Here is a 24999-nt window from a genome sequence, read left to right as displayed (position 1 = left end):
TAATCCGTAGTTTGAAAGATGACTAAATGCAGGCAGAACAAAGGCTGAGCCAAAATAATACGAAAATCTTTGGTTAGGCTAATCACCATGCCTTCTCAAAACACTTGCTGTAGAATCATAAAGTTTAGAAAATGTTTTGATCTAATAGAAACTCCTGATCATTTTTGTAATGGTGAAAACTGCCTGAGAGCAGAAGTGGCCTTTTTCATGTCAAACCAACTTTGGCACTAATAAACTGCACTAAAAGTAGCTTTAAGAAGCTTCCTCTAGACGTGTCACAGGCCATTAACCTGAGCAGGTCAAAATAGAAAGCCCTCCATGTGGAGAGAGGAGCATAATCCTCCGAAAGGCGAGGCAGTCTGGCACGTTCTGTCTTGTTCCTTCTTGATTCCCTTTGATTTGCCACACCTAACTTCCACTGCCTTCTGATGATGCACAGAAAAGGTAATTTTTTTCAGAACTTTTGAACTTAAAAATATCTTTATTCTATTCTGACATATCAGTAGTGATTTGGGTATATAATGTGAAAGTGGATAATTTTTTATCAGAATATGAGAGAATTGTTCCTATAGTCCCATGCTTCCACTGGCATTATTGACTATAACCAAATGGTGTCATTTGCAATTATTTATGATGGCCTGTATAGTCATTTAGCTTTTAAGATTTACTCTTCACTTCAGGTCTGTTGCAAGTTTAAGCTAATGTATTTTCTTATGGGTCCTTTTTCAATTCTTGTTTAGGGTATGGGCTTGACCAGTTCATTGGAGAATCCCAAATACCAATTACTGATAGGTCTTTTCTCTCAGGCTGCTGATTTTTCATAGACAGAATGTTCCAATCTTCTATCAGGGTTTTTGGAGCTAGAGGAGGCATTGGGAGTGGAGAGGCTCATCGTTCAATGTATTGACTTTAACTTTACATCCTTGATGTCTGTTTTTAGTATTTCATCTCTATCTGGTCTTTTGCTGTGAATTTTGAGTCTCATGGCTTTCTTCTCTCTACAAAATAATCCTGCAATCTTTCGAGCAGGGTTAAAATAGCTATGGTTGCATGACTCCTGTTCACTGTGTGTGTACGTGGAGCGGGGGAGAAGTTATGGTGGTTTTATATGTATTTTTATTCATTTCTTATACAGACTTTCAACCGGTCCTTTGAGTTAAGCCCCATCATATTCCACAAGGTCAAAAGTTTTTATTTCGTCTGACTTCTAAATATGTGACAGTATGCAAGTAAAATCCACATTATACATTATAATTAGTATTGGAGTAGTGAAACATCAGGAATAAATAATTTAAACATGAGGATTTGGAGAAATTCAAAAGCTACCTCTTGTTCTTTAGTAGATAGGGGTAAGATACAGTCCAGTAGAAGAGATAACATCCAGGATATCAATAAATAAAAATGGGATAATCTATGGGGGAAAAAGTATTGAGGAAATTTCAAAGATAACCACAAGGGATAATCTTCCAGTGGCTGAGAAAAGTTGTACCAGTATTGAAGAGAAAACTGTACCAACACTGTCTTCACTTATGGGAAGAATTCTACTAGTAATAGAAAATCACTGTTCATTGTCAAGAATTGAGTTTTCTCTGTCCATTTCTTTGTGTCCTCTTTGATTCCTTTTGTCTGTGTTTTATAATTCTCAAAGTGTAGGTCTTTTACCTCTTTGGTTAGGATGATTTCATTCATATCTGGAATTTAATAAATAAAACAAATGAGCAAATGGGAGAAAAAAAGAGAGAGAGAGAGAATAATAAACAAAGAAACAGACTCTTAGCTCTAGAGAACAAACTGATGGTTACCAGAGGGGTGGAGGGTGAGGGGTGGGTTAAATAGTTGACGGGGATTAAGGAGTACACTTGTGATGATGTATGGAAATGTAGAGTCACTATATTGTAAACCTGAAACTAACATTACATTGTATGTTACATAATCTAAATAAGGAAAAAAAAATTGAAGTTTCACATTGTAAATGATAGCTACAGAAAAAAAGGTACCGAAACCAAAACAAAACAAGCAAAACACAAAGAAATAGTTTTTGTCCAGTAAACACTGAAACAGAATTTTCAAAACATATGAAAAAGTTTTGGGGTTCCTGGGTGGCTCAGTTGGTTGAGCATCTGACTTTGGCTCAGGTCATGATCTCACGGTTCATGAGTTCGAATCCCGTGTCGGGCTCTGTGCTGACAGCTCAGAGCCCGGAGCCTGCCCTTCTCTCTCTGATCCTTCCCCCACTCATGCTCTGTCTCTGTCTTTTTCTCTCCCTCTCTCTCAAAAATAGATAAATATTTAAAAATTTTAAAAAATATGAAAAGTTTTATTGAAGACTTATTCTTCAAATTTCTTTTCAGATATTTCTGCTGTCAGTTACCCTCATGTTAACTGATTTGGTCACATCATAACCATTATTCACTTTGAACATTGATATGTAATGTTCTGTCTTTCAGTGAAAAAGAACTTTTGTTATATCATAGGTATGTTTGATTCACAGACAGGAAATACATTAGATAGCAAACTGATTTTAGAAATAGAATTCCTAACAGCAAAACTTTTATTTGTATCAGTTATGTTCAGTCTGAAGACGAGGAATTCTTTGCCACTCTTTTCTGATCTGATGTAGGAGCTTTGTCCTGTGGTTTACTTCACATTCAGCAGTATATTTCGCCTTCAGCTCCCCCTAAAACCATACTGTGTGAGTTTTCAGGGGTTTTCACTCTGTCTTCGGTTTCACATAGCTATGAGTAAGCTTCCTGTAACAAATTTTTATTCATAAGAATGGAAAGGAAAAAAAAATTGCAAATCATCTTCAGAAGACTCATCATTCCTTTTTCCAACTTTCATGTTCTGCTCCAAGTACTTCCAAATATCCCCATCTCCTGAATTCTCGGTCTTGAAATTTATTGTCTGCTTCCTCTAAGTGGTGTCATATAAATTATATGAAATTGCCCTACTGCAGGATGGAAGAAACATTTTATCCCTCGGGAGAATAAAACCCTGACCACACTTTCATAAACACGGTGAAAGGTTTACTCTTTGAACAACTTGTTTCTGGTGATTTCTGTGCCACGGGAACCCCAACTACCACTCCAGTTTTCAGGTATAAAATATTTTTGCACTCCACAGATGCCATGCATCACTCGGGTCATGGGCTGTGCATTCTTCTACAAGGATTCGGAAACTCTCCAATTAACATGGTAAACGAGAATTGCATTGTGACCTAAATGAGTCAGGGTGGAATATTTCATCATTTTCCAAACCGAGTGAGCTCGCCAGCTTTCAGACGGTTTCTATGACTCACGCTTTGGACAGACACACAGAGGTGGGGCTCTGCATCGGACAGTAAGCCTGAGTGCCCAGTCAGGTCTCAATATCCAGAACTGGCTGTCGGCTTTCTGTTCCGAGATACCGTTTGTGAAGTTAAAGAGAGATTCTGTCTCTGTCTCTGTGTGTGTCTCTTTCTCTCTGCCCCTCCCCCTCTCATGCTTTCTCTCTCAAAAATAGATATTTAAAAATGTAAAAAAAAATTATACTTAGCAAACTGATGAACAAGAACAAGAGAATAAGCAAGTGCTTGTGTGTAACCCAAGGGTAACAATGGATAACAGCAGCAATGGCAGAATGATACATTTTTATGAAATCCACAAAACGCTTCTTCAACACATTTTAAATTGTTTTTAACGTTTATTTATTATTGAGAGACAGAGAGACACAGAGTGTGAGCAGGGGAGGGGTAGACAGAGGGGAGACACAGAATCTGAAGCAGGCTTCAGGCTCCGAGCTGTCAGCACAGAGCCCAATGCGGGGCTCGAACCCACAAACCGTGAGATCATGACCCAGCCGAAGTCGGTCGCCCAACCGACTGAGCCATCCAGGCGCCCCTTCAGCACATTTTAATGTAACGACATAAGTCAAATATTATTTCTAAAGCATCATTCCTGGGTTTATTACAGCAAAACAAACTAGATATAGAAGAACTGACAATTCCCATACTAAATACTTGTTGCTACTGGGCATGAAGAAGAGGTCTTAGGGGAACAGGACTGTATTCAGAGAAAACAATGTGTTAATAATGAGAGACTCTTTAGATTGTCTTTGAGCACAAACTCACTACAGAGGAAAACATCATACAGAATTAAAAAAAAATTATAATGTCTATTTATTTTTGAGACAGAGACAGCATGAGCAGGAGAGGAGCAGAGAGAGAGGGAGACACAGAATCCCAACCAGGCTCCAGGCTCCAGGCTGGAACTCATGAACCATGAGATCATGACCTGAGCCGAAGTCAGACGCTTAACTGACTGAGCCACTCAGGCGCCCCCAGGTTTTTTTATTTGAGCCCAGAGTAGGTGAATTTGTATTGACTGTAGTCTGACAGATGTCTGAGGAACAAAATTCCTGATTAGATCCAGTTGGTATAAGGAAATGAAAACACAGTTGGATCAAATAGATTTTTCCCTGTAACATACTACACAGACTTTATTTCGCTTAAAAAACACACACGTTACGGAGAGTTTACAGAATGCTTGAGCTCTATCTCTACTAATTTAGGAACCCTCTTTGGTAAACAAGACAACCCTCTGCAAGATCAGGCTAAATAAATAAAGATGGACCTTCCTGCAAAAACCCTACTTGAAGTTTAAAGATCATTTGCAGCCTTGGAAGGATAGGAAACTATTCAGAAGGAAAAATGCAGTCCCGTCGAAGCGGTTTGTTCAGTTAAGGGAAAAGCTTGATTAGGTTTCTACAAAGTATAATTAACACAGATAGCAGTGAATGAGACTTAGTGAATAATATCTCACAAGCAGCAGGATATTCTAATAGCAGTTATTCAGTATGCTCTCAATAACAAAATAGCCCTCCAGAAACTCATCTCATTTCCAAGTATTATTAAACGTATATCCAGAAAGATTTTAAATACTTTTTATATCACATAAATACTGATTTTTGAAAATCTTAATTTCTGTTAGCATTTTCAACGATCTAATGAGTAGTAGTCATTAAAGCTGGATGCTTTGCAATTAATATAACTTTTATAAGCCTTTGGTTAAACTATCTCCATTTAGAAGAGAATGGGATAATTGCACTACCCTTCTACATAAGTCTGAGAAGAATCCATAGAAGATGTAAATAACATCATCCAAAAAGATTTCTTCAGCACGATTACCTGGAGTTTAGAATCCCTCTTAAGCAAAATTAATATTGTATCTATATAAAATATAATATTAATATATATAAATATAAATATTAAAATATTATATAAAAGTTAATATTATGTAAAACCTATACTATATCATGTATTTCTAAGACTTTTGATTAGTAAGAGTATAAAAAATAGAGTATGAGTTAATTCGTTGTTTTGCTACTTAGTAAAATAGTAAGTCTAACTCAAAACTGTATTCAGTGTATAAAATTCAATATACAAAGGGAAAAAAATTGGTTTTCAATTAAATGATTTCCTGAGCTGTCTCCTACAATTTCACTCCCTAAATTAACTCTGACCCAAAATTCAAAATGCAGTTAATTAAATGTCATATATGTTTAAATCCACAAACCACAAAGTTATCATGATACCTTATATCTAAAACTTTCATACATTGAGACTACTTATTAAAATATAGTAATGGTTCCCCAAATATAATGAATTTGATATTCCCTATATTTAACCTCAGAAATATCTCAGTGTATGTATATATACGGATAGAGGATAGATATGATAGGTAGATAGATGATAGATAGATAGGTGTCATTTTAATAAAGTAATAATAAGTAGAAAATAATTGAAAATCAAAGACTTGCTAATATTTTGAAAATTAGAACTCTAGGTAAAGAAGCAGCACGTTCTATGTTATTCAATAAAGTAATGTAGGACTGTTCTTTAAACAAAATATAGAAGGGAATGTATAATATCCACCAGAAGACTAATATCATTCACTGAATGATTAAAAAAAAAGTATGGTGTAATTCAGTTTAATTCACGAAAGAAAATAATTTCCTTCTGATTTTTAATACTGAAATCGAAGTGTAAAGTTTGATTAATCTTATTTAAACATTATTCTTTTCTTTTCTTTAAACTATTTATTTTGGGGCACCTGGGTGGCTCAGTCGGTTGAGCGTCTGACTTCAGCTCAGGTCATGATCTCGCGGTCTGTGGGTTCGAGCCCCGCGTCGGGCTCTGTGCTGACAGCTCAGAGCCTGGAGCCTGTTTCGGATTCTGTGTCTCCCTCTTCCTCTGACCCACCCCTGTTCATGCTCTCTCTCTCTCTGTCTCAAAAATAAATAAATGTTAAAAAAAATAAAAAAAAATAAACTATTTATTTATTTTGAGAGAGAGAAAGAGTGTGAGCAGGGGGCGGGGAGAGAGAGGGAGAGGGAGAGAGAAAACTCCAAGCAGGCTCCACGCTGTCAGCACAGAGCCTGATGCGTGGCTCGAACCCACAAACCGTTGAGATCATGCCTGAGCCGAAATCAAGAGGTGGATGCTCAGCTGACTGAGTCAGCAGGTGCCCCTAAACATTGTTCTTTTAAAAGTTATTATTTTATAAAATCTTTCTTTTTTAACTTTTAACATTCTCTACAGTCCTTAACTTATTAAAATATGTGTTTTTTTCATTCCTGTTTGTAGTTAGGTTTTCATAGGATTTTAAAAGTGTTTTATTTTTTAAATGTTTATTTATTTATTTTGAAGGGGAGGGAGAGGAAGGAGCAGAGAGAGGGAGGAAGATAATCCCAAACAGGCTCCACACTCAGAGTGAAGCCAAACGCAGAGATCGATCTTATGAACCACGACATTATGACCTGAGCTGAAATCAAGAGTTGGTTGCTTAGCCCACTAAACCACCCAAATGCTCCAGGCTTTCACAGGATTTTAAAAAGTTAATTAAAATGTAAACAAATACCCATATATATTTTTTTATAACTGTACTTTCAGAAAAACTAATTACTTGTGTTGGAAAATACAGATCGAACAAACCGCTACCTAATACAAAAGAATATCGTGTCATCGATGTTAAATATTTTACATTAACCAGGAATTGTGATAGCTTCCACCTTTAGTCTCCACATATTAGAATAATAATGTAAGGGGATATCATGTTCCACTTCTCTTTTATATCTATTATAGAAATTAGGGTGTTTTAAGTGTGTATACTCATTATGTTCGAAGTTGATACAAACACACAACAGCATCACTAATTTTAGTAGTTCAAATTCTACCTTGTTATGAACTATCTCAGCTATGGTTCATAAAAACATTAAAATTAGGACATGAAGAGTTACACTTGTTCACATGCTAACTGTTAAATAAATTATTTCCAAGGACCAGTAGAAAAAAATGAAAAAAAAAAAAGATTAAGTTTGCCAAATAAATAAATAATAATAATAAAGTTTCTTTTATTATTCTATTATTTACTGTTATTTCTAGATAGAAATACAAAAATGATTATAGTTAAGCAATAATAAATATTTGTGTATGTTTAATATGATGGAATACGATGTGAAAAATAGTTATATTAACATATGTATTATTTGTGGGTTAATACACTTCCATTGATAAACCATAATGGAAAAATAACTTGATAGATATGCATGTATTGGTTGGTTTAATTTTCTTGTGTTACCCTTTTCCATGTATCTTTTAATCTTTACAATTTTAGGTTTATTTTATAGTTATGTAAAAGTAACTTAAATATAGTTACATTAGTACTCTGGGGGACTAATTTTGGAACTGCTTCAGGAAAATAAATTACAATAATGTGACCGTATTAAAGAAATTAAATGAGTATTTTTATATCACATTAATTCAAGTCTTATAAAATATTGATTTATCATTGTATTTTTTTAGAATCATCATTTTAGCTGGCATCATCAAGTAAATAACTGTTGAACAGTGTTATAATTGTTTAAGTTGATACTAATTTAAAAAAAAAATCAGGGGCACCTGGGTGGCTCAGTTGGTTAGACTTCAGCTCAGGTCATAATCTCTCGGTCTGTGAGTTCGAGCCCTGTGTCAGGCTCTGGGCTGACAGCTCAGAGTCTGGAACCTGCTTCAGATCCTGTGTCTCCCTTTCTCTCTGCCCCACCCCTACTCATGCTCTGTCTCTCTTCGTCTTTCAAAATTGAATAAATGTTAATTTTTTTTTAATCATAAAAGAGTCATCTAAGTCACAGGGTGTAAGAATTATGTGACTGCTGTTTATCTACACAGAGTGGAAAAATACTGGTCCAAGCTTTATTCTAAGTCATTATTTCATTTGATTTTCTTATTTCCAGTAACTAAACTTCAATACCTATTTTTTGCATAGGTTTTAGTCGGTTTAGTTAAAATGTAGAATATTTTTAGAACATGAAATATTTTTGATGTATGGAATATTAAATTTTCTTCTCTCTATACATTGTTGAAAAATAAATGTGTTATAATTTTGAATTATTATATGCTCACATTGATTCCTGGGGACAAAACTCACTACTGTAATGATTGCTTCAATAATCAAATCTGTTGTTGAATAATATTTCGGACACCCGTTCCTTGGTCATCATGTATTCTTTGAAATAATGTAGGGTTTTAACCGCGCACAAAAATGGACCTACCTTTACTAAAAGGAGAATGCAGTCATTTTGACAATTGTATTTTCTTAAATCAGAGTGGGGTTAAAGCAATGAGCTTCAAACTTTGGTATCCATCAGAGTTTACAAGGAGAGGTCTAACCATCTGCATTTTTCTACCAACAAAAATAAAACCCAGCAGACTGTGTGGTCATACCACTGTAGGGAGAAGTGGAAAAATGATATGATGGGGAGGAATTAGCTAAGAAAGCCAGTCAGAACCAATATGGCATGTGGCTGAAATGGTACCACGGCCAGACTCAGTGGCTACAGAGCTGCCGAACTGTTGTGTTGGAAAGGCACAAGCAGGAGCCCATTGTATGGGTGCTGGGCTGAGTCTTTAGGGATAATTTAATACTTCAGACTGTGGAAATCTAGAAGTTACAGGGGCCAGAATGCATTCTGGTTCTTTCAGTGTAGGAATTTTTATTAACAAAAAGTAAAGTATTCTGTAATCAAGTTTTAGGGTGTGTTTTGTGGAGAATATATAATAAATCATGTCTTATACAATTTCAATAACTATAAAAGGATGATGGGGCTTTCAGTAAAATATAAAAACGGAAACACAAAGCGGGTAGAAAATTCTAACACATTTCCGTTAGTTTGGTGTGTTTAAACATATTCTTTCAATGTTTAAGAATAAATTGTTATAACTAATAAATAAATGGATGAAAAATTCAATAAATATGAAATTACTATGATTGACATGAAAATTATAGTAATCAGTGTACCAGTGTTTTTTATTTAACAAAAAAGAAAAAGTTCTTTAAGAAAAATCACATTTCATGTTGCCCTTGTAAATTCTTTTAATATTCCTTGAAGCTAACTTTAGGTACACAGTGAGCAAATATATTTACAACAAAAGCCCATTTTCAAGTACCTTACTCTAAAGATGGATGGGGTTTCTGTTTATAAATATTTCATAAAAGTAAAAACCATATCAAACTATACTAATTCTTTATTCTACACCGTGCATCATACAAAATGGACAATCGATAGTAGTTATTGATGAATTGACTTATTTGTCTTGGCCTTGTTCCTATTTTATAAATGAAAAAAGAAAGCTGAGTATTTAAAACAGAAACGTTTAATATAAAACACAAATAAATGCTACATATTCTCCTAGAAGAAAATTAAATCAAGATATATTGCTTTTAGAAGTAAGGACTTCTGTAACATCAGAAGTTGTCTTGTTGGGGCACCTGGGTTGCTCAATCGGTTAAGCGTTGGACTCAATTTGGCTCAGGTCATGATCTCGTGGTTTTTGAGTTTGAGCCCCACCTCAAACTCTGTGCTGGCAGTGTGGAGTCTGTCGGTATCCTCTCTCTCTCCCTCTCTCTCTACTCCTCCCCTGCTCTTTCTCAAAATAAATAAACTTAAAAAAAAAAAAAAGCCATCTTGCTGTGTTTCTTTCCAGTACTTTTCCTATAGTTTTTATTGTGTTAATCCTACATCACATATATATTTACTTCATTTCATAAGCACTTTCCTACAACACTAACATTTCCCATAAACATAATGTCCACATAATAATTCTCATGGTGGATAGGGCCTGGTCTGCAGCCCATTAATTGCTGTGGTTGTTTTGATTTAGATCCAAATGTCTTTAATCCATTCTCTTACAGAGAATTTAATCCCTTTTCTTTCCAAAGCTCTTCTCCTATGTAAAGATATAATCAACATATTTAGATCACTTGTCACATGCTTTCATAGGCTATAGTGTTGCAAATGGAATTCCTGGCCACCACTTCTGAAGTTCGTGATATACACTGCCAAGTTTCTTTCCACAAGGTGGCAATCTATGATCCTCCTTTTAAAATGTCAATCCCCAAGGGCAGGAATTCCTCTCAGCGTGTTCCCAAGATCTACTATATAGAAGGAACTCAATAAGTATGTATGTCATTTATGAAAGAAGAAATGGAGTAATACAGTCTGTAATGCAATATTATCTCATCCTGAAATTACCAAATATGAAACGTGCATTCTCTGTTATCATAGATGAAAACATACTGTGTGTTTTAATTTTATCTCATACATAGAGCTCTGGCCATTGGGGATTGCTTGACAGGTGATGTGAGCCTGTCCTTGCAGACAAGTGTGAGTTGAGGAGCCTCTAGCACCGGGGGTACCCAGGTGTTTCTCATTCCAGGACGACTCTGTCTCCCATTGGAGAACCGAGATTTCACGAGATAGACCTTCCTCTGGAGAAAGTGATTGGCCAGTGCCTGGGCCTGATTCAACCATTCACTGAGCCACCCCTGAGGCTCAGAGTTTTCCAGCTCAGCCTCTGCTTCCCTGTTCTACCATCAGGATCTGCACTCACTCTTCATAGACTCTAAGCCTCTGATGGGCTCTAACTGTACCCCATTTGCCTTCCTGGGAAGCCCCACACAACACCCACCCAGACCAGGCCCTGGTCCTGGCCCACAGGCATCTCCTGTGGTGTTCAAAAGAGAAGAGCATTTCCTGATGTGGGGGCTTAGGTGGATGGGCCAGCTCTCTCATCCGAGGGTGCCAGCAGTTGAGCTAGGACAGAAAGAGAGAATACTGCCCTAGGGCTGTTCTTCAGGGAAAGGCTCCAGGACCTGGCAACATAGTCTCCCGGGAAAGTTCTAGATACCTCACAGATGCTGGAAGGAAAAGTGCCCCCCTTGGATTTGCAATGAAACGTAGCACTCAGATTACTGCAGCCTTAGACCTTGACAGATGTCAGATCGGGGCCCCAGAGCTCTGTGCCAAAAGTCAATATCCACTACCTAGGGGCCCCTGGAAGGCTATAGATTTGCAGCTGGTTCATGCGTATTTCATCCCATTCTGGCTTCAGCAGGTCCCACCCCTTCCGAGCCTTGGGCCAGAATCCCTTCCCTGGCACCTGGCTAGGCCCTGAGGCAAGGCACCAAGAACCTGTGAATCTAAGTGACTGTAAGTGACTCTAAGTTCAGGGAACTCCAGGGCATAATCATACATCATAATTTTTCACAATGTAAATTTTGGTATATAATTAGGAAGCCATCAAAGGCATTGAAGGATCGGTATTGAATATAGAACATAAAAATCTGAAAGTAAAAATTCTAGTAGAAAAGAAAGCAGTTTTGTGTGACACCTTCATGTTTTAGGGACTCTCTGTGTTCTAACAATAGATCACAACAATGATTATGATTTTGATGAATGCTGGGGCACCTGGGTGGCTCAGTCGGTTGAGCCTCCGACTTAGGCTCAGGTCATGATCTCGCGGTTTGTGAGTTTGGGCCCGGAGTAGGGCTCTGTGCTGACAGCTCTGAGCCTGGGGCCTGCTTTGGATTCTGTGTCTCCCTCTCTCTCTGCCCCTTCCCCACTTGTGCTCGGTCTCTCTCTACCTATCAAAAATAAATATATGTAAAAAAAAATTAAAAAAAAAGATTTTGATGACTGTTGAAGAACTACCTCACTAATGACAGTATGAAAGATTGTAGAAAAGAAAAACTTTTAATGTTGAGCACAGGCTAAACATATGTTAATATTTTATTTGTTCTTTGCTACTTTTATTTTATAACAATACACAATAACAATAGAGATATTAAGAAGAAAGGTATTGATGACGTTCATATGAAAAAAAAAATGCCCTGGGATATTGCGTTTCTGACGTATTCTAGTTTCATCTTTTCCATGGACATCCATCTTATTTAACTGTTTAAAAATGATATTATAAAACTAGTGTTAAAATAACTATTGGGTTGTATAAGAATAGTTGCCATAAACATATCCCTTTGTGTATTTATTTAGGAATGCATTATTTGATCACTAACCTCCAACCATAAACCAAGGTTCTGAATCACTTGCTGAGATTGCACCCTTATGAACAATAAAATAGGGGAAACTGTAGATTTTTTAAAGATATCCATACATTTAGGCAATTAGGAAAAGAAAAAAGTGTTCATGAATATTGTGAAGTGAAATTTTAGAAGACAATAGATGCTCTTACTGGAAGAACCTAACGCAGATGAAAGTGAGGGCAGGTCCCGTTGAGTGAAATGTGTGATGAGACATGGAATTGAGTAGAAATGAGATAAAGAATGTAAAAAATGATTTTTTAAGGAGAAACTGCACGTTTAAAAATTTGGACGAAGATGAGAAAGTTCGGTTTATTTAAGACACCAAAGGGAGGTCAAGGCAGCAGATAAAACATTGGTAAGATCAGGTCACGTTCTATCGCACAAAGAAAGGAAGAGAATAAAAATAATCCTGTAGATTTGGTCGTGAAATGAGAGTATTTTTGTCTTTTGAAATTATTTATAAAAAACACACAATAAATATATATAATATGAATGTACATAGGATAGAAATATGTAGAAATAATATACACATATGATAGAATTAAAATATGAAATATATATATCTTTCAAAGTTGGAACGTTGCCTCCATGTTAAGTTATTTAATTTACTCAGTGTATTTGAAGACTGCAGAGAGTTTATTTAATATGTGTATATCGGTCAAAAATACTACTTTTTCATGTTTCAGGAGAATCTTGTGTGACTATCAGGAGAGACTCAGCTTCTCCTTGACAAATCCCAAATTATTATTAGTTTTTTAATTCTATTTTTAAAGCAAGAAAAGAAAGCTTCAGAAGTCCAGGTTGCAGATATGAGCCAGAGGGAATGTTCCATAGAGCCCGTATTTTTCTACCCTTGATAATATCAGTAACAATTAGGTAATGTTAGGTACAAAAATAAACAATTGGGTAAAATGACCATCTTTTTTACTGATTGGACATCTCTTGGAACTATATAAAAGGTCTGAGAATTCCTTCTCTTCTCTCAGCTACCTCCCTCCCAACTGTTGAATAGTAACAAAAATGATTTGCCAGTTTCCAGCCTTTTGGGCAAAGCCTGGTCACCACTACTCTTCCTCTCATGGATCAGCTTCTCTCTTTTATTTCTAGGAAGATTAATATTTTTAGAGGCACCGTGGTGGCTCAGTCTGTTAAGCATCTGACTTTGGTTCAGGTCATGATCTCAAGGTTTGTGAGTTTGAGCCTTGCGTCGGGCTCTGTGCTGACAGTACAGAGCCTGCCTCCGATCTTGTGTCCCCTTCTCTCTCTGCCCCTCCCTGGCTTGAGCATGCTCTGTCTCTCAAAAACTTAGTCATCTTTTAAAAATAAATAAACATTTTAAAAAATATTACCATTTTCCAACCTTTTCCTTCTTGTTTGGGGCACTGAGAGGATGCCTTTATTATTTTATGTAGGTATTACAAAAAAGAAAGCACACAAAAATTCTCAGGAAAGAGCATTCCAGGTTTTCCTTTTTTTTTATTAGGATGAAAAATTTCTTAAGAAATTAGGGTATCATTGGTCGTGGTGCACCGTTTTCCTTGTGACAATATGCCCATTCCATCTGTTCACACATGATGAAATTATTGACCTGTGGAAATGGCCAAGGGTAAACATGACATTGAACATAGTTTTCTCTCTCACTGTTTTTGCTTACAGACACTGAGGCCCTGCTTTGATAATATATCAACTTCACTTTGCCTTGGTCTTCTTAGCTATGTGTTACTTCACCAATATTTTTAAAGAGTCAATAATAAAGCTTTTCCATTCAGGCTTCTGTAGACCACATGTGTGAATGAAAACATAGATAATATGTAAGTTATTTAAAATGTTGATTAAATTTCCACTAGGCATCTTGCATTCTGTATTTTTGTCATTACCAGATGAGATTACATTTATGAGCACACACACACAAAAGTTTTATTGTAAAGTACGCACAGATTTGACTCGAAGTGAATCCATTTCATAATTAAGTTTGACAGAGATAGCATTAAAAAGTAGAGTAGAGTAGAGTATAAAGCAGATATCCAGAAACTTAGAAGGAAAAAGATGTACCGATTCTGTTAAAGAAAGAAAGAAAGAAAGAAAGAAAGAAAGAAAGAAAGAAAGAAAGAAGAAAGAGAAAAAAAAAGAAAGAAAGAAAGAAAGAAAGAAAGAAGAAAGAAAGAAAGAAAGAAAGAAAGAAAGAAAGAAAGAAAGAAAGAAAATGGGAGAAATCCATGGAGGCAAATTGCTGATTAAATTTCTCTTCTATAATATACAATTTTCTTTACACAAAAATAAGAAACAAAGACCTGAAACACTGGGGCAATGTGATCTGTGATCAGCATGAAAAGAAAGTTATAACTTAGAAGGAAAGAAAGCTGTTAGAGAAGCTACAAGTAGAGAATCAGACTGGAATCTGAGAAACCAAATGAGAATTTTATAAGAAAAGTGAAAGAAACTGACAAATACCTGACAAAACACCATAAAGAATATTTAAATAAATAGAGTTAGCATTAGGTAAAGAATAGAAGCCTCATTATCTCATGTTAGATAGTAAAAATCTGGTAAAAAAAAAATTGCTCTTCCTCATACAACTTAGGTATCACTCAGAGGTTTTTGAGTTCCTGCAAATACTATCAAGATGATAATGTCTTTCTCGAAAATGATGAACCATCATTTCTTAAGACCACTGATAGGGGCGCCTGGGTGGCTCAGTTGGTTGAGCAGCCCAATTCGGCTCAGGTCATGATCTTGCGGTTTTTGAGTTCAAGCCCCGCATAGGGCTCTGTACTCACAGCTCAGAGCCTGGATCCTGCTTCACATTCTGTGTCTCCCTCTCCCTCTGCCCCTCCCCTACTCATGTTCTGTCTCTCTCTCTCTCTCACTCTCAAAAATAAACATTAAACAAACCTAAAAAAAAAAAAAGATCACTGATATAATTTAGACGTATAGTTATAAAAACTTTATATAAATATTCATTTATTTATAGTTAAGATAGGAATAGAAATATGTTTTTTTAAATTTTTTTTAACATTTATTCAGTTTTAAGAGATGGAGAGACAGAGCATGAATGGGGGAGGGCAGAGAGAGGGGAAGACATAGAATCTGAAGCAGGCTCCAGGCGTTGAGCTGTCAGCACAGAGCCAGATGTGGGGCATGAACTTACCAACTGTGAGATCATGACCTGAGCTGAAGTCAGACGCTTAACTGACTGAGCTACCCAGGCACCTCCAAAATATAAATATGTTTTCAAAGGGGTAAATATAATTATATAGATGTATATATATCATTAAATTAGTTTAAAGAAGTATATTTTTAGACACAATGCAAATTAGTAACAAAAAGTATGTCTTAATAACTCTCATCTTCAAGATAGAGTTTTTTTCCAAGTGAGTCTTACCTGGACCCCTCTATTTGTAATTTATGCCTCTTGCAATCTGACAGATGATATGTTTGAGTGTACTTCTTACCCCACATGGTCTTAATGTTTTTACTATAAAGATGGCTCTCTGAAAAGAGATGTCAACACTGCTAAATTGAAAGCCATTTCATTTGTTTTAATTTATATGAAACTGAATTATATTTTTGGCTTCCACTTAGTAGAAGGTCATTAGAGTGTAATTGTCCCATCAGCGATAGTCAGAAAATGTAGGCATGAAGCCATAAACGATAAATTCATTTCACTGATCCTTTGGGGTTTGTTTTAATGCCTTTTTGTCTGTTAGCTTTCCAACGATGTTGGATATTGTAGACAAGATGAAAAGCAGTGATGATTGGTCATATTCATAGTAAATTCGTTTTTTTTTCAGCTGGTTCCCAAATGAATATTTAATATTAACATGGTGAACAGCGTTTCATGCCTACTCATATGAAGGTGACATTCCTGTTTTTGTTTTTGTTTTTATTTTTCTTTCTCTCCAGAGTCATTACTGCCTAGAGATGGTTGTGGTAATAGTTTAGGAAATGGAATTAGAGGATGCTTAATAAAATGGTGTTTTGCTGATATCCCTAAATATTGTTTTCTTTTTCTAGCTGATTTCTCACAATGAAAATACTAAATACTATTGTAACAGTATGAGGATTTTGGGAATCTGAGCTGCTCTGTAGAACACTGCACCAAGTTTGATCTCAGATGAACCCTGATACTTGTCACGCCTACTATGTTCAGAATCCCCTCCAAAAAGAGTGGCCACCAGGGATTATTTTCACATAGGATGCTGTCCTCTGAATCATGTGACCTGGATGCTTGGGTCAAAGTAGACTGAGATTGGTCCTTAAAATAAAGGGCAGTCGTCATTAGCCTAAATCGGTGATATGAAATCTTGCCAAAGAACATGCCCTATTTTGATTGTGACTCATTAGACCAGTCTGATCTTCTTCAGGGAGTTTGGACACAAAACACACAGACACACAAATATAGGACATAAAGACAACCCATAGGGGGCACCTGGGTGCCTCAGTCCATTAAGCGACCGAATTTGGCTCAGGTCGTGATCTCATAGTTCATGGGTTTGAGCCCCACGTTGGGCTCTGCACTGTCAGCACAGACAGACCTGTCTGTGAGAAGCTGTGAGCACAAAATGTCCTGAAGTAGGGAAAGCAAAGTAAGAAGTCACTGGAAGTGTTATCAGATGTAAGCAGAGAAGAGAAACAGAAAAGCCACATGACAAAAGTAGCTAAGTGAGTAATCCAGGGCTGCTATTCGGCTGGCACACACTGGTATGGCCACTCTCTCTTTTAAGCTTTGAAATACGTTGAAAATAATTGGCCAATAGCTGCTTCTCAAAGGTTCCTATGCATCCATTCCTGGCCACCAGCTACCCTGGCCACTCTCCTATATCCAGAAACTAAAGTGCAAGGAACCTTTATTCTGATGGATTGAGGATTGTGCCTTACTGATGATTAAATATTTCAATTTTTACTCCTGCACATTAAGGTGCTATGAAGGCTTGCCCCTGAGGAAATAACAGGGTCCTGATCCATATTCTGTAAGACCTCGCAGGTCTGTAGGAGGCTTGATTACAAGGTTGTGTCAAGTGCTTATTCACTTCTCTGACGCGTTATCACAAAAAGTGTCTGTATTTGAAGAAATTTCTATTCTTTCCAATCAGATCAGGTGAGCCTGACCATAATACAGGTTACCCAAAATATAAAGTTGACTTCCAAAAACAAAAACAAAACCTGTTTAAGGAGACTCAAGGTATATGGCATTACCATTCTTATGCTCTGAGTTGTACTCAAAGCATAAATGTCAATAAACCTTCCCACACTTCCAAGAGCTAGATATACATGTGAATTACTTACAGTTTCATTAGTAGTTTTGGTTAATCACATTCTAGAGCACAGTGTTCTTAAACAGATAAATCATAAGAGAAATTGAAGTACTTTCATCATTTTCTGGTTACTTATATCAGCCATATTACATATAATGGAAATTATTCCATAAAACATAAATACAAATATTGCATATATATATCTTTTCACGTGCATATATAAAGTGTGTGTGTGTGTGTGTGTGTGTGTGTGTGTGTGTGCATGTGTCTTTATGCAATCTGTGATACAATAGAGACTCCTAGATCACAGGAATCCAAAGTCTCTTCTCTTTCCCAGATACACAGTTAGACTTCACTTTCTAGTTTCCCCTGAGGTTAGCAGTGACCATGTGACTGAGTAGTTGTCTGTCACAGCAGAATGTTATATGCTACTTCCCTGAACGGCCCACAGAAACTCCCTCAGGGTTCCTTTGTCTTTCTGGCTGGCTGGACTGAAGACAACTTCCAGAGTAAACTTGGAAGCCAGGAGTGGAAACAGAGCACACGGCCTAGGGACGCCCTGTTGCTCTGTTTACTGCATAGCACTGCTGTCTGAGAAAAAAAAATTATTATATTTTAGATATTATGTAGTTTCGGGTCTACTTGCTATAGCAATTACCATATCCTAACTTGTTCATGGTATTAAATAATAACCCTTAGAAGAGAAGTTTAGCTGGTAAGAGATTTAGAACGTGTTATCCATAAAATAAAAAGAATAAATTCAGTATCCTATTGAGTTTATGTATAAAAAGAATAATGTTTAAATCTTGATGATACCGCTAGGTTTCCAGCCAAGTACTACTAAAAGCTACGACGGAAGTTACATGAGAGCAAACATCCCATTTTATTTTGGTTCGATAATGTACACCTGGCACTCAGAATGGTTCTTGACATATGGCAGTTTGTCCATAAATATTTATTAAATAAATAAGCAAGAATCGCGATTTATGAAGATGATCTGTTAATTTTCTAAAGTGTTTTTCTTAAAATTGAGCTCTCAACTTTATCTGATGATTTCCCAACATGGCAAAACTTAAAATTAGGTAATTTGAGGACAGTATTTAAAAATGAGGTATGAGGGGTTATCTGGGTGTCTCATTTAAATGTCCGACTCTTGATTTTGGCTCAGGTCATGATCTCATGTTTTGTGGGTTCGAGCTCCACATTGGGCTCTGTGCTGACAGTGCAGACCATGCTTGGGATACTCTCTCCCTCTCTGCCCCTCCCCCAATCATGCATATGTGTGTGTGTGTGTGTGTGTGTGTGTGTGTGTGTGCATACACATGCGCACACACATTCTCTCTCTCTCTGTCTCTCTGTCTCTCTCTCTCAAAATAAATAACTAAACTTAAAAAAATAAGGTGTGAGCACAGTGACCAAAGTGCAAACAATTCACAATGAATAAATAGCACAGTGCCCTGTAACTAGTAAAAGAAACTTACAGTCATCTTCAGAAACTGCAATCTTCAGGCTAAAGATTTAGCTATCTCCCAACAACCCTACAGAAATGATTCAAAGAAATAAGTACTTCATCTGCACTCCCCACACGCCCTCCAATTCCCACTTGTGGTGACCAGTGGCTGACCCAAGTAGCCACTTCTGGACAAATATTCTTAAATCTGGTAGGTAATAAATAGATATGAGGAAGGGGCAACATAATGTGTGGGCTTGTTTAAGTTTATCTATTTATTTTGAGAGAGAGAGAAGCAGAGAGAGAGGGGGGGAGAGAGAGAGAGAATCCCAAGCAAGCTCTGCACTGTATCAGTGCAGAGCCAGAGGTAGGGCTCAGTCTCAGGAACCATGAGATCATGACCTGAGCTGAAATCAAGAGGCAGACTCTCAACCAACTGAGCCACCCAGGTGCCCCTAATACGTAGTATTTAATCACTCCTGCCTTGACGTGTAGTTTAAATTCTAAAGCATGAGATAAAGATGAAGAAATTAAAGTGATAGGATACAAAGTAACTTCTGATAAAGTCATACAGGAAAACAAAAATTAGATGTGCCCACAATTTGCTTTCCTCTCCTGGGATTAGCATGTGGGAAAGCTAGCCTCAAGAGAAATTGGATCTTGAAACTCTCCCTTAAATATCCTGAGCCCCAAAAGTGAGGATAGAGGAAAACAGCCACTTAAACTTTCTCAAGAAGGAAGGATTGAGTCTGAACACTAAAATAGTGGAAGTGTAGGAAAATACAGCCTGCTCAGGCATGCACTCTGGAAAATGTGAATAAGAAAGTTTCAAGCCACTTACGCTCGTGCTCAGCATTTTCTCCAACAATTCCTCCTTGTCTGTTTCCAGACCTCTTCCTCTTCATTAGCTCTCTCCAATCAGCATGGCGGACACACACTTGTCTCCTCCATTCCAAAAGTAAATTTATTTCCTGTGGATCCCCTCAACTAAAGCTTTTACTGGCCAAGTCTTACAAAGCAATTTTCTTTACGCTCTGGCTCCATTTTCCGACCTCCTGCAACTCCACTTTTCAATTTCTGGGCATTTAGCTTCCACTGTGCCATTCATCAATCTATGTTTGCTAATATTAAAAAAGGGATCACAGGTCCAAAATGGAGACACTGGTGCCAAGCCCATGTCAACAAACCAAGACTTAGTAGTAACCTAAGGTCAGTTTCAGCCTCTCCCAGGAGTGTAACCTTTACCTGGTCAGTCTGGAGTTACTTGGTCAGCATCAAGGAGGTAATCCACTGGATAGACCCCATCTGTCCCCCATAGGAAGGTGACCTTGTTGGCAACCCATTCTTTCCTTGTCTCTCTCACCTTTCTGCCTAGAAAACCCTTCCATTTGGTACAGCTTCTTGGAGAGCCTTTTTATTTGCGGGATATCAATTCATGAACTGTTGTATAAAACCAATTTGCTATTTAAATTTACTATTTAAATTTTGTAACACTAAGATCACATGAAAGTTCCTATTTCCAATGGCATTTTTCAGGTCTCTCTCTCTCCCTCTCTCTCTCTCTCTCTCTCCTCTCTTTGTCTCTCTCTTAATTTAGCCTCTCTGATGTATCAACGGACTCAACCACACCCTCTTGGAAAAATTCCTTTTCTGTGACATTTCACCCTTTTCTTCCTCCTTCTGACATTCAAACTCTATATCTCAGTATTTGTGGCATCTCCTCTTCTATTGGGCCATTAATCATTTGTGTTACTCAAGTTTGATCCTGAGTCTTTCATTTTTTTTTTTTAATCTTAAAACTACACTCCAACCACAGACCATTTTATCCTCTCTCTATGGTTTCACATATATTTTTATCTTTAGATCTGTATACTCAGGTATTTATTTGACATTTCCACTTTTAAGATCTAAATTGATATTAAAGCCATGTTCATAAGTTCTCCATAATCTAAATTAACTCCATAATCTAAACTGATTTCCAAACTTCCATCTCAATATTTCATGACTTATTCCTGCAGTTAGTTGTACCAGTAATCTGAGGTAGGAATGGACATTTCATTCTTTCCACCTCCCACAGCTGATGAGTCATAATATTTTATTGGAAATAACTAAAAATAGATATATTTTACTCAACTGCTTATGTCTTGCTTCATTGATTCAGGGAACAGGGGAAATAAAGTGATAGATAAAACTGAATACATTTCAGAGGGCTCCAAGAAAAAGTAGCACCCAAGTCATATTCCTAGTAGAGACAAAGTCATGAAATTAGATGTGGAAAGCGCTTTTGCTTGTTTGTTCCAGACAGAGAGAGAAGAAAGAGGCCATGATCCTATGTAGTTTTGAATTTGAGATATGATGAAAGACAAGATTGGAACAGAATAAGGGAGAGGAAAACAGTAAGGGCAGAACGGGGAGATGTATCGAAGCCATCAAATTGGAACTTTCTTATGGGAAAATAACATATGGTTTACGGTTTTAGATGAGTATTTTTGTTTCCTTTTAAAATATTTCTTAAAGTTTGAGAGCAATTTTAGATTTACAGCAAAATTATAAAGATAATACTGAGAATTCCTATATACCCCACATCCAAGATCTCCTATTACTACCATCTTATATTAAATAAACCAACAAATACATTATTATTAACTGAAGTCCAAACTTTATTCAAATTTGCTTAACTTCTACTTAATGCACTTTTTCTCTTCTAGGACCCCACCTAGGAAACCACATTACATTTAGTTGTCAGGTCTCCTTAGACTCCCTTTGGCTCAGTTTTTTGTTTGTTTGGTGGGTTTTTGTTTTGGGGTGTGTGTGTGCATATGTGTGTGTGGGGTGTGTGTGTATTTGACATTACTTAGTTTTGACAACTTTGAAAATTTTGAGTACTGCTCAGATATGTTGTAGATTGCATCACAAATAGAATTCTCCTGGTGTTCTCCCCCATGGTCGTATGGGTATATGGGCTTTTAAAAGAAAGACCACAAAGGGAAAATGACTTTTATTTCATTTTCTTATACACATGTACGAAGTAGCACAATGCTGGACAGGAGAGGTGAGAGAAGCGATTCTTGTCCTGTCTCTGATCTTAGAAAGAATGGATACAGTTTTTCACCATTAAGTATTATGTTAGCTATAGGCATTTTGTAGATGTCCTTTCTTTTTAGTTTTTTTATAAGTGCTTTAATTTTTTTTTTTAATATTTATTTTTGAGAGAGAGACAGAGCGCAAGCAGAGGAGGGGCAGAGAGAGACACACACACACAGAATCAGAAGCCGGCTCCAGGTTCCAAGCTGTCAGCACAGAGCCCAATGCAGGGCTCAAACTCACAAGCTGAGAGATCATGACCTGAGCTGAAGTCAGAGGCTCAACCAACTGAGCCACCCAGGTGCCCCTAGATAAAAAAGTTAGGGAAATTCTCTTCTATCCCTAGTATGCTGAGAGTGTTTGGGGTCTTTTTGTTTTCTCATCATGAACAGATGCTAAATTTTGTGAAATGCTTTTCTGTATTGATTGATCTTTAGTTTACTTTGTTGCTGTATTGGAACACACTGATTGATTTACTAATGTTGAATCTGCCTTACATCCCAGGAATAGGTTCCTATTCCTCCACAGAAACTGGGGGTAGAGGCATTATCTTCCTTGCTGGTCACATGTCAGTCCTACTCTCCTGTAAAAGACAGTCCTGGGTTGTAAACCTGACAAGAAGCTGTTTAAAAAAAGATTTACATACATCTCAAAGGAGTAGCGTAAGAATTTGCAATTGCAGGCTTACAAAACAAATGTTCTAAAAAAAAAAAAAGGAAAAAGGGAGGTAGGGTGTCTCTCCCATTATTTTAACAGGGAAAATCATTTTTATTTTATTTTTAATTTTTATGTGACCTTGCAGTTGGTGGTGGTGGAGGAAACATTATTAGGTTTGGCTTATGCTTTATTTTTATTTTTATTTTTGTTTATATTTCTAAAGATTTTTTAAAAAGTTTTCACTTATTTAAGCAATCTTTATGCCCAAAGAGGGGCTCAAACTCACAACCCTGAGATCAAGAGTCACATGCCCTACTAACGTAGCCAGCCAGGCGCTCCCCTGTTTTTTTTCTTTTTTTAAAAGATTTTTATTGGGTTTGGTATATATTTTAGAGGTCAAAATGACTGAATTTGCTGATGGATCTTGATGTTGACATGACAGTTAAGAAATAAGGCAAGATAATTGAACTAAGTAATCGGTGAGTTGTAGTGCTATTCATTACATGAGCACAGGGAAATGGGAACCTGGATTACTCCCTGTTATTTGTTAGGTTTCAGTGAATTATTTGATGTTGAAATGCAGCTGAATTTGGGGCAATCGGGGATTCAGAGCAGAGGTGATGGCCCCAGGCATAGCATCTAGAGTCATTGTAATGTAGATGATTCGTATAGATGGGGTGCTGAAGATCATCCAGAGAGTACAAGTATTTACCGGAAGGAATCTGATGAAAGATTAGGTCCCAAGGAACTCAAACATTTAGAAGACTAAGCACAGAGAATGAGAAAAGGGAAATTAGGAGAAAATGAGGGAAACATGGAGTCTTTGGAGGCAATTAAAGAAAGACGTTCAGGGAGAAAGGAACTGGTATGTGTCAAACCCTTCCAAGTCTTTGATTCTATCCTCACTTTACAGCACTCTTTCTGTGACCCCCTGGTGTTCAAATACACCTCACATGCACCCTATCCCTTATCTTCTAGAACCTTTGAGTCCCCTGATTTTTCTTCCTCAATACAATCTGGATTCCATCTCCTTTTCACCTGATTTTTCAGGGCTCATTTTAAATCTCTCTCTCCTTCAGAAAGACCCCCCCCCCCAACTCCTCCTAATCATTTAGATCTTTCTGGTAGGTAAGCTCATTGTGCCTCGTAGCTCTCTGTCATAGCACTTAACCACCTTTCAACTAGAAAACTTGTGTAGATTTTTTCATACCTCTTGCCTCCAATAGATTATAAGCTTTAAAAATTCAGCAACCAGATGGTCTTGTTCACTTCTATTTTCCCACCACTTGGCACAGGAAGCATATTTGTCGTATAAATGAGACAATAAATGAAACAAATGGCAAACTATTTTGGCTTTTACCGGACTGTTAATGCAACCACAGGAAATAATCTTTCCAACTTGCTCCCATGCAAACGAAATGTACATTTATTTAGTCAGGACTTTAAAAGTCAGTAGAGGTTGTGGAAATAAATAAAGGAAACTTCACTTAAAAGGTGATAGGGGGAGCTCTCGCCCACCTATCCTTCACAGCAGCCTGCTTTACCAGCCAGAAAAAGGAAGATAAGAACTATCTTGACAAGGGAGGACATTTTTTCACAAAAGAATTTTATCTCTTGCTTCTAGGAAAAAGAAGGAAGATCTCTCCCTGCCACAACAATGCACTAAGGGCAGTTTGCAGCCAGTGAGAAACCACCGCAACCTTGAACTCTTCTTCTTCTCCAATGAACTTTTGTTTAAAACATCCCTCCCGTATTTCCTTCTAAAACCTAATAAAAACTGACCTTCCTTTTGTCTCTTTAGATTTGCCTGTGGTTCATTATAGTTTACTTGTCCTGAATTGCAATTCCTTTGCTACTCCCTAAAGTAAACTCTGGTAAAATAACTGGCTATTTTACTTCTAAGGTTGACAACGTTAAGATAATAATAAAGCCAGTCCATTCAATTTTTTTAAAGGTGTTTTTACTTAAAAGAGTCATTCTGCAGATGCATCACATCAATATGCCAGTAAGAACAAATACCATGTGACAATTAAATTGATTTCTGCATCTCATCGATTAAAGTGAACATTGCCTTCACACGCCAGTGAGTTCTCATATCGTAAACAGTAATTAAGATATTAATCACAGAGATTCTCAGATG

The 24999-nt window shown here is 36.9% G+C and overlaps 1 long non-coding RNA gene across 1 annotated transcript; it reads left to right on the top strand.

The window, feature by feature from the left end:
- Nucleotides 1-348: 348 nt before the first annotated feature.
- Nucleotides 349-24657, top strand: LOC109493071. The gene is made up of 2 exons (XR_002147098.2): nucleotides 349-444; nucleotides 24484-24657. It is a non-coding gene; the product is annotated as an uncharacterized LOC109493071 (long non-coding RNA).
- The last annotated feature ends 342 nt before the right edge of the window (nucleotides 24658-24999 follow it).

Source organism: Felis catus, chromosome D3, assembly GCF_018350175.1.
Source record: "Felis catus isolate Fca126 chromosome D3, F.catus_Fca126_mat1.0, whole genome shotgun sequence".
Lineage (NCBI taxonomy): Eukaryota > Metazoa > Chordata > Mammalia > Carnivora > Felidae > Felis > Felis catus.
Note: the sequence above shows the minus strand (reverse complement) of the source record. Positions and strands in the feature narration are given on the sequence as shown.